Source organism: Sminthopsis crassicaudata, chromosome 3 (genome assembly GCF_048593235.1).
Source record: "Sminthopsis crassicaudata isolate SCR6 chromosome 3, ASM4859323v1, whole genome shotgun sequence".
In the NCBI taxonomy this organism is placed as follows: domain Eukaryota; kingdom Metazoa; phylum Chordata; class Mammalia; order Dasyuromorphia; family Dasyuridae; genus Sminthopsis; species Sminthopsis crassicaudata.
Genome location: NC_133619.1, coordinates 614,169,117 through 614,180,382, shown reverse-complemented (window position 1 = coordinate 614,180,382; position 11,266 = coordinate 614,169,117). Strand labels below are relative to the sequence as shown.

Genomic DNA, 11,266 nt, shown 5'->3' with positions numbered 1-11,266 from the left:
AATGGTTTTCCAACATCCTGTGCTTACCTTGACACACATCCATTTGCACTCACTCACCCTACTGTTGGCTCATGCCTTTTCTCCCACCTTCCCCAAGCAGTTTTCTGTAAACCCATTTTTGTGGTGGAAGATTAACAGTTCTGGGTAGTGAACCTTAGGCTGTAGACAACAAACAATGTTGATTACAGCTGGGTTAGGCCCCTTTAAGAATCCTCCTGCCCAATCCCACCTTCCCATGGTTTAAAAAGAATCACCTGGAGAGAGCAAGTCAGGAGGTCAGCTTCTGCTGCTACTGTCAAGTGTGGCCTCTGCTTTGTTTGGGGTAAGTGCTTTTTCCTGGGGTTCTCTGGCCTTCACCCCATTGATGAATGAACCAAGCACCTCTTAGGGTCACTAGGATTTCCTCCACACTGGGCTTGCTGTATTTCCCTGTAGAAGACTCTTTTCCCCTCTCTTTCTTCCTCCCCCTCCCCCCAGCTGCATTTCACATTCCCAAGGGCACAAATCTAGGCTAGGGAAGCTGGGCTCTTGTGGAATCAAGGAGTGGGGCAAGCCTTTGTGGCCCATTATACTTGGGTCCTCCCCTTCTTCCCTCTCCCCAGCCTGCATCCCATATGTGTGAGATGAGCGTTGGACTTGATATTACGAGTTGGACTCCAAAAATGGACCCCTCGGTAACTAGCCAGTGACTCTGGGCTCATCATTCCCCTTCCCTTCAATTTCTTCTTTTGTGAAATTAGACCGAGTGTACTACACATGATTATACTGTACATTTATTTTCTGTGTGTCTATCTCTGTTTGTCTTCCCCCTATTAGAATGGAAGCCCCTTTTTTCCCTCCTACAAAAAACACCACGGCTAGCAAATAGCAAGTACTTAATAAATGGTTGTTGATTGTTGACTTATTTCCCCCTTTCTCCTACCTCTCTCTCCTGGTCAATAAACAAGGAGCTGGAAGCTCAGCTGGTGGCAGCTAATTGCAGTTCTGGGTGGAGTTCAGCTCAAATCTAGGTTTAACTCGGGGCATTTCTGTTCTCGTCCTTCCCTCTCCCCCTCACCTCCTGGTCTTCAGCAGCTGCCAGCCTCTGCCAGGGCCATTTTTGTGCATGGTTGCTGAGGAGGCAGAGGGATTGGGCAGCCTGGGAATGAGGCAGGGCAGGGGGACCTTGATTACCAAAGGTCTGTGTGTAAATGATATTTTTCTCCCAGATGGCTCTAGGAGCTTCATTTGCTTTGATAGCTGGTTGAAAGGCTATTGGAGCTTGAAGTTTGAGGGAGAGCATCTCCCGAGTTCAGCCTGGGTAAATATTAGGCTCTGTGTGTCTCCTCAGCCTCCTGGGTATCTGGAGAGCTGGCTAGCCTCTGGGCTGTGACCTGCTTCGAGGAATGCTTCCTTTCTATGGTCTGGGGTAGTGGGCAGGTGATGGATGCAGCTGTCTTATCAGAATGTAGGTCGAATTTGGCTTCAGGGTGCCATTTTCTCTGCCCTCTTTCCACCTAAGACTGAACATTCCTCCCCCCAACTTTTCTAGGTACTCGGACATCTGAGTTCGTTGCTGAAAGGGTTCTGTAATTTACTTGCAGTTGGAAATTCAGAACTGGGAAGGGGTGGGGGAACTCAGAATGAATGAGAATGGAACTCAGATGTTGGAGCTTGGAGAGGGTTCCCAGAAACCTTGAGCTCGTACAATATAACTCATCCAACCTTCTCAATTAAACATGGCGGTGACTAGGTTATTGTGTGTGTGTGTGTGTGTGTGACTTAAGGGAATTGTATAATGGAAAGAGAACTGGACTTCAAATGAGAAGAGACAGTTTCAAATCTTCCTTTACATCAGCTCATGACACTAGTCAAAGAACTACCTTTCCCATTCTCAGTTTTCTTACCTATATCTATATTTATAAAATAGGAATAATAATAAAACTTAAAAGTGCTATGTAACTCTCTCTTGGTATTGTGATGATGTTGATGGTGGTAGTAACGAGGAAATGGCAAAAATGAAGATTGTCCTTTTATCAATGCCCTGGAGAAAAATGGTGGCTTTTTATTGACTACCGGGCTGGCAGATGATATATATTAAAGCATGTTTAACTTTGCATTTAGCTTTGTTGTCTCACATGATTAATATTGGATTGCTTAAGTGGTAGGTGGTATTGTTCCCACTTTGTAGATTAGCCAACTAAGACCCCAAGAAAAGCATATCACTTGTCCTAGCCATTAGCAAATCAGTGGCTATATTGTGCTTCAAACCCAGAGCTCCAGATGTTAGAACCTTTACTGAGCAATTAAACGACCTCTGGTGTATCTTGGGGGAAAGGGAAGGTAAAGAGTTAGTCAGACAGACCACAGAGGCTGATGTATTATGGAAGAGGTTTGGTTAAGTGACTTTAGGAATGGAGTCTCTATTCTTAGTGATAATAGCCTATCTCATTGAGGAAATAACCCCTTGTCTCTTTTCTTTACTTTTCCCCTTTCCATCTTAAAAAAAAAAATCCATACCACAATAGTTCTGGGGAGAAGGAAGAGAATTGGATCTTGTATTTCTGGCTGGTGAACTTGATTTTGATTCTTTACTGTTAATAAATATCTAGAAAAAGAAGTAATGATCACAATGAGCTACTGTGGCTTTGTCTAGAAAAATCATGCCAAATTAACCTTAATTTCATTTTGGACAAAATTTTATGTATGTCTGGGAAATGCTATAGGTATACTTCACCTAGATTTTTAGCCAAGTATCTCTTAGCAGTTTTTAGGCAAAGACAAATGTGTTGGGCTATAGTTGGATCCAACAGTAATGAGTAACTGGTTGATGTCAGTGTAGCAGGAGGTCTCCAGGGGAGTGCCCCAGAGATCTGTGCTTTTTTCAGTGTTTTATTTAATTTGCACATGGCAAGAAACTGAGAGCTTTTCTACTCATGTGGTAAAAGACAAAGATGAGATCGAAAAAGTTCTTTCTTCACAGCATAGAGTATGATAATTTAAAATTTAACAGGGAGAGGTATAAAGTCTTAGGTACAGGTTCAGAAGATCAGCTTCAAAAATATCAAATGAGGGAAGCATGGCTAGACAGAAGTTTTGTCTGGAATAGAATTTGGTTTTTTGTTTTTGTTTTTTTTTTAATGGCAGTCTGTAAACTAATGAGTTATCAATGTGATGCAGATGAGGACATCCAGCACCTTTTGCATATAGCATAGTGGTAATAGAAGCAATGGAGCAATGTGGGCTCCAGGATGGAATAGAATCATGGTGGATAAGGTGGGGTGTGATGTGATGCTATTTAAGGCTGACAGAAGACCAGGAGGAGACGGTATGGTGAGTAGGGGGCTAGATTTGGAGTCAGGAAGACTTGCATTCAAATCTTGCCTTAAACGCTTGCAAGCTATATAAGCTCCTCATTTGATAGAGATTGGGCTTAACTCTAAGATTACTTTCAGCTCTAAATCTCTGATGCTATGAAATGAGCATTTAAAATCATCTCTGCTCAATATTGCCATCCTGAGTCAATGTTCTAGAGCCTTTTCCTAGTTATAACTGATTAGAGTTGGGTTTTTTGGTTTTTACACTGAGGGTAAGAGAAGAGGAATGAGTGAGTTTAGGAGAATTCTGAGACTTGCCTCAGTTATGATATATATGTACATTATTACTTTAAGATCACCAGTGTCTGAGAAAGGGACAGGGTACCTTTGTTTTTTTATTTTTTTATTTCTGTTTTTGTTTTGCTGAGGCAATTGGGGCTAAGTGACTTGCCCAGGGTCACACAGCTAGGAAGTGTTAAGTGTCTGAGATCAAATTTGAACTCGGGTCCTCCTGACTTCAGGGCTGGTGCTCCATCCACTGCGCCACCTAGCTGCCCCCAGGTACCTTTATTTTCTAGCAAAGATCAATAAAAGATAAAGAACTTGTGGTTTCACCTAACAGTATAAAGACTAGAATCCCCACCTGTGGGCTTAGTTTTGTCAGGTCTATGATCCTATTCTTCTCTGTCATTAGGGAATGACCATAGTATCTGGAGTGATACTGGGTCTCTGAAATTGTGCTAGATCAAAGAGCTAATAAGGACCTTGGGGATGAGCTAATCCAGGTAATCTTCAACTTGTTTGTGTTGTCTGGATCTCTTTAGCAGTATGTGGCAAAGCCTATAGACCCTTTCTTAGAATTATGTTAATTTCATTCATTCATAATGGAGAGAAATGCTAAATTTCAACTGGATATTAAAATAATTTTTTTTTCTCATGCAGATTCATGGATTCCTCTCACCCCCAAATCTATCCATTGACCATAGGTTAACTCTTGACTTAGTTCATCCTCTCCTCCCTGCCCCCAGAGAGGGAAATCAAGACCCAGAGACTTGGGGAGATATCTTGTCCAAAGTTACCCGGGCATTTTCATGTTGAGAGTAGGCGCTATCCTTTCTCCCACTTAGTGATGCCTTCTCATTTATGTTCTAGCTCATTTGTGTGAGCTCTAGGGTTAAAGACAGATTAAAAAAACTTTTTAAAAATTTAAAAAGAAAAAGGAGCAGGAAAGTAGAAATCTGGATGGTTTCTCTTAATGTAGAGGTCAGAGGCGTTTAAATGATGAAGATGATTTGACCTTGAGGAGACGCCAAATCTACAAGAATTTGAGAGTTTAGTTTCCAAACCTAACTTCCTATTTGTGCTATGGTAGCTAACTTTCCTCACTTTATGGCTTTCTCCCCTATAAAAGGAGCGATTTGATCTCCAAGGTTCTCCAAGATTCCTTCTGGCAGGAACCTTCTGTGATTGCAGCCATTGGTCACAGATTGTGTTCTAAGCTAATCTATTCTTGATCTTTCTTTGTTCTTTTTCTCTGGTCCCTCTTCCCTATTTTTTGCTCTTTACCTTTTAGAGAGTCTCCTATCCCTTCAGTCTTCAAAACTCTACTTAAAACACATTCCCGATGTGAATTTGGACATCATCTTATTTCTCTAGCCCCTCAGGTTTCTAACGGCTTTTTCTTTTCTTTTTTTCTTTCTTTTTTTTTTTTTTTTCCTTTTGTTTTTTATTTTTCTGAGGCTGGGGTTAAGTGACTTGCCCAGAGTCACACAGCTAGGAAGTGTTAAGTGTCTGAGACCAGATTTGAACTCGGGTCCTCCTGACTTCAGGGCTGGTGCTCTACCCACTGCTCCACCTAGCTGCCCCTCTAACGGCTTTTTCAACTGGATATTTGTGATCTCAGGATTGAAGGCAAGACCCATTTCTGAGTCTTGCATCCTTTACCTATGAAATGGGCAAGTTCCAAGAAACCTCCCTGGGTTAAATAGGAACCCATCTGTAAAGATGCATCCTGGATTTAGAGCTGGGAAGAGTTCTTAGATGAATCCCTTTACTTTGCAGGTGAGGAAACTGAGACCCAGAGATGTTAATTTACCTGCCCCACTTACCACCCAGGTAGAAAGGATATAACCCAAGTTCTTTGACCGAGGTTTTTCTTTCAGTTAATATTCTGCTGCCTCTGGGAAAGAAGCCAATAGTGTCATACAGTGGATTTGGAAATGAAGGATGTGAATTTGAACCTTGCCTCTGCTACCTGGGGGCTTTCTCCCTACAGAATGAAGGAGTTGGACTTCATGGGTCTTTTCCTACTTTTAATTTCATGATACCCTTGACCAGCCACAGTTCCAGAGAAGTGATGATGAAAGCACGCTGCCCATGGCCCCACAGAGGGTTAGACTTATGTAAGATGCAGACTTAAGACATATATTTTTGGACATAGCTAATTGGGGAACTTGATTGGGTATATTGGTTACAGGGTTTGTTCTTTATTTTTTTTCCCCCAAGCTGGTGATGGTGGGAAGAGTCTAGAATTGGAGCTAATAAACATGTACGAAATGCCTACTATGTGCTAGGGACTGTGCTAAGGGTTGGGGATACAAGGGAGAAAAAGCAGAGGAAGGAGAAAATCAATTTTTGATTATTGGGGAAAAAAATTACCCCTACACCAAGACTCTCTATCCCACCGCCTCTCTTGCAAAGGGGACTTCTTGACAAAATGGTACCATCAATCTGCCGCCCTTCCGTTGCGCCCCCTTCCATACTTAACTGCTCAATAGGGTGTTTGAGACAATGGTGGTGCCTCCTTCCCCACAAGCCTCCCCAGTGCCAGCTTTGCCCACACCTGCCACGGGAGGCTGCTCGGCCTTTGGCAAGAACGAGCTTCTTTCCCCAGCCAGCTGCTGCGAACAGTGTTTGCCAGGCGTGTGCCCAGCCTCCTTCTGCAACGCCAACCCCAATTCTTTCCATCGCCCCCCTACTCAAAGCAGTTGAATAGAGACTTAATTGCGCCCGGCCCCTTTCTCCTCGGCCCGGGAGGGAGAATCTGCCATGATTTCTCTTCCGAAGGGATGACTCGGAGGTCGTCACAAATCACTCTTCTTGTTAGAGGAGCGTTTATAATTAGGCTGATTACGGTTTCTCCCCCTACTCCTAATTCTTTATTAGCAGGAGGTGGCTTGCGCTGGCGCTTTCCCGGCCGGCTGAGATGCTTGCCGCGGGTGGGGATGGGAAAGCGTGGGCAGGGGCAGGATTCTGGAGGGGACTACTTTCCTATTGCTTTCCCTGGGATTATAAGAAGAGGGAGATCTCTGTCTAGTGTGAGGGGCAAAGCTCAGGAGATGTAGCTTTTGTTTAGCAGGAAAGTTGGAGACCTGAGACAGTATCAAGGGTATTCCATCTGATGGAACAGCATGGTCAAGAGAATCCTCATAATGACCAAGTGATAGCCCCTGGTAAAGCTAAGGAGTGCAGGAGACAGAAAAATGAGCCTAGAGTCCAGAGGAGGAGTTCAAATCCAGCCTCAGACACTTATTAGTTGGGCAAGTCACTTACCCCTGTTTGCCTCAGTTTCCTCAGCTGTAAAATGAGTTAGACAAGGAAATGTCTCTAGAATCTCTGCCAAGAAAATCCCAAACAGGGTCTCAAAGAATCAGATGACAGAAAAATATTGGTTACAGGGTTTGTTCTTTATTATTTTTCCCCAAGCTGGTGATGGTGGGAAGAGTCTAGAATTGGAGCTAATAAACATGTACAAAATGATAACCAGGTCTTATTTGACAAGAACCTTTGCTAACTTCCCTTAGGGTTTAGTAGCAATGGGTCTAGAATCTAGATCATAAAGTTGTTCGAAGGAACTGAGACTATTTATCATGGAAAAGAGAATATTCAAGGAGATATGATGGCTGCCCTAGTCTAGGTGAAGGATTGTCATGTGGGAAAAGGGCGGGGCTTTTTCTGGTTGGTAGGAGAAGGCGGCCCTGGGGAACAAAGGTATGTGTGTGGGGTTGTAAAGAGGCAAATTCAGGTTTGATCTTTTAGAAATGAGTTGTCTCAATGGAATACACTCCCTGGAGGTCTTTGAGTAGCTTTTGGATGACTACTTGGGAGGGAGGTTATACTAGGGATTACTTTTATGTGCCGCCTGGCCACAGGGATCTCTTCTGGATCTCAGACTCTGTGACTCTCTAGCTGGATGCCCATCAGTATAATAATTTCAGAGCAAGGATATCTGCTTCTGAAATCCCACCTCTGACAGTGATTCTCTAATTCCCATTTTCCTTATTTGTAAAATGAGGAATTTGGACTGCATGATCTCTAGTGAGTCTTGTAGCCCTATTCCTATGGGCCTTGAGCGGCAGGGACAAGTTATTTTACTCGGTGGGATTCCTGCTCCAGTCATTTGTGCCTTCCCATTCTGCATGGATCTGGTCAGTGTTCTTTCACAGATCCACCCGAAAGCAGCTGGCCATCCTGAGGGAGACATTTTTTTAAAGTTATCTTTGTGGTGGCAGCTGAGTACTTGATCTGTCTTCTATTTCTCATTCTCAGTTGGATGTTCCCATCTCTTTCTGTTCATTCATGCTTTCAATCATCTTCTATCCATGACTCCTGCTTAAGAAATCCCTACTGAAGTGCTAGACCTCCCCTCTCCCCCATGCCTATGTTTCTTTTCGTTGATCATTAGTAATAAATGAAGAATGACTGAGATGTTTATAAAACCTGCCATCTATGTTCCTTTGCTATGTAAGCTTCTTGAGGGCATGGGATGTTTTATTTTTGCCTTTGTATATCTCATGTCCAGTCCAGTGGCTTCTGTACAAGTAGCGCTTAGTATGAAAGTAATCCCTCTTCAATTTGAGCTCTCTCAAGGCGGAACAGCTGGCACATCTCCAAAGGGAAGCCTTTTCTAGTCCCCAGGTGATGGTGTTCTTTACCTTTCATATTGCCTTGTATTTACTTATCTGTCTTCACATTGTGTCTCTATAATAAAGAATCAGCTCCCCAAGAGGCGACAATATATTGCTTTATTTTCGAATCCGTGCCATAATGTCCACACATGCAAGGCACTCAGTAAATGGCGGCTGATAAAATTGCTCATAAAGATAGTTCGTGCTCTTTATTTTTGCAATACGATTTAGCATATTGTGCTCCCTGGAGTATTTTACTCCCTTTGGCGCTTGTACTTTCAGTTTGGGACCCCAGGGAATGGCTGTTCCCCTGAGTGGCTACCGGCAAGGTTGTTCAAATCTAGCCTCCAACACGTACTAGCTGGGGGGCTTGTAGCAAGTTACTTATCCTTCCTGCCTCAGTTTCCTCAATTGTAAAATGGGGTTAATAATAGCATCTACCCTCTTCCCCCAGATTCATTGTGAGGATCAAATCAAAATGTATTTTAAAATGCTTATCACAGTGTCTAACACATAGTTCTTCTAAGGTTACTAAAATGATGTCACATAGAATAGAACATAGTATTTATGGCATATATGGGGTCAAGGTACAGTGTCTAATTAGCTCAGGTATGTCTTTTTACTCTTGCATATAGTAAACTCTATAAATGTTAGCTATTACTATTATTGCTATTAATGTCAAGGTGGCTGTGGCTCAGTGGATAGAGCGCCAGACGTGACATCGGGAAAACCTGTGAAATGGGGACAATAATAGGATTTACCTCCCAGGGTTATTGTGAGGATCAAATAAGATAATGTTTGTAAAATTCTTTATAAACATTAAAGCACTTTATGAATATCATTGATGATTCTGATGACAATAATGTCATTTGCCCTTGTCTAATAACCAAGACCTTGTCATCTTCTTAAAATGATTAAGGATTTATTTATTTATTGGAATGTAGGGGGTTACTTAATGCTCACTTTATTATTCAGATTATATTCTGGACTCCATGATTGTATTGTTTGAGAGGTGAACTGAAATTCCCTTTCTTATATTAGCTTGTTAGCTACCATGCCCCTGGAATTATTTGTAAATCACAACTTGATTCTTTCTTTCTTTTTATTTTTTCTCAGTAGTATTTTATTTTTTCAAATACGTGTAAAGATAATCTTACAGAAATGAATGTTGAAAACTATCTTCCCTTTCCTTCCCTTTGCCCCAGACAGCAAGCAATTTGATATAGGTTAAACATGTACAATCCTTCTAAACATATTTCCATATTTGTCATGTTGTGCAAGAAAAAGCAGACCAAGAGGGGGAAAAAAACCATGAGAAAGAAAAAGCAAACAGACAAAAATGGTGAAAATACTATGCTTCGATCCATATTCAGTCTCCTTAATTCTCTCTCTGGATGCGGATGGCATTCTCCATCCCACACCACTTGGTTCTTGTCTCCTTTGTAGAATGGTGAGTGGTTTTTTTTTTTTTTTTTTTTTTTTTTTTTTTTTTTTTTTTGTTGTTGTTGTTGTTGTTGTTCTGAACCCTACGGGAGTTTTGCCTCTTATCTGATGAAGATAAGAGATTGGTGGGAGTGCACTCAGAAATCGACGGGACTTATACTGTATTGTTCTGTGACCTTGAGCTGAATCATTTGCCCCCTGGAAGCCAAAGTTTGCCCATATGTAAAAAGGATTGGTTTATATTGGGTTGTTTCTAATGTTGTTGATCTTTTGTTCTTGTGAGTCTGCATAGCACAGTGGGGAGAGCTATGAGCTTGGAGTTGGTCAACAAAACCTTGTTCTGCCTCTAGCTGAGTGACCCAGCATTGAAGGGAAATGTGGAAAGAGTGTTGGATCTGGAATAGACACCACGAGTTTAAATCCCAATTCAAACACTTGCTAATTGTGTTACCTTGGACAACTCCCTTAATCTCTTTGGGTCTCCGTTTCTTCATCTGTAAAGGCAGGGCAGTTTGACCCGTTGGCTTGTAAACTCTAACTGTAGTGTCCCAGGACCTCGGCCAACATGTTCCACATTCAGAAATTAAGTTTCTCATCTATAACATAGATTGTCGACACCTTATCTACTTTGCAGGGATGTGGAAAGAAAAGTGACTATGTAAACTTTAAAGTGCCCCAAATAAGGGAAGTTCAATGAGTGCCTGGGGGTGATGGTAGCAATCTTGTTGGCCCTTTCCCATTAACTAACATCCTGCCCTATGGTTTGGGTGCCAATCAGCCCTGCCCACCATGAGCTTTGTCAAGGGCTTCTTCTCCACTTTCTCAGCATAGTTAGTAAGTTATAGCTCTGGCACCAGCCCTAGTTGGTATGCAAGGCTTGCCTGCTAGGGGACACTTCAGTTTAATAGTTGGATTTTTCTTTTTTAAAAACGAATATCTCACATCTCTCCTTCCCCTGAGCTCTGCTTGTGTGACTTCTCCTGGGATCTCCTACAGAAACGGCTGTGATAATAGAGTTGAAAGCATCTCTCTCTGTCTCTGTCTATCCTTGTTTCTCAATCTTTGTCTCTGTCACTTTCCTCAGGTGGCTGGATAATGACTTGAGGCATTCATTATGCCAGTATTCCTTGTGGATCTCTAAAAACGGACAAGCAAATCTATAACTATTTTCCTAGAAATGACTTCATGAGGTAGCAGGATTTGAATTCAGGTTCTCACTTTAGCCAGTGTCCTTTCCACAAGATCATCTGGGACAGGGGGTTACCACCCACCTTGGGATGATGATTAATAGATAAAATGGGAGTGAAATTAATTCTGTCTTAAAGATGAGAGAAATTGAGGCTTAGAAGAGAGGAGCAAGGTTTGCCCATCTAGAAAATGGCAAAACTGAGCCTTGAACTGGGGCTTCTGATTCCCAAACTAGAAGTCTTTCTATCCCCCCCCCCCCCAGGCTGCCACTTCCTTATTATTGTTTCCCTTTCATAGGTCTAAGTTGGCATTTTGATTTGAATTTTCACCCAGGATCCTCTCTCTTTCCAATGCCATCCTGTTCCCATTTCTAGGATCAGAGGGTTTGAAAATAAGAAGGACCTGTGTAGGTTCCCTAGTCCTACCCCTTTT

General features: G+C 42.3%; 1 protein-coding gene across 1 annotated transcript in view; it reads left to right on the top strand.

The window, feature by feature from the left end:
• Positions 1 to 241: 241 nt before the first annotated feature.
• LOC141564074 (actin-6-like) overlaps positions 242 to 11,266 on the top strand; it is an 87,465-nt gene continuing 76,440 nt past the window's right edge. Inside the window, exon 1 of the mRNA XM_074306086.1 lies at positions 242 to 322. The gene's annotated coding sequence lies outside the window, so the exon portion shown is untranslated. The remainder of the gene's footprint in view (positions 323 to 11,266) is intronic.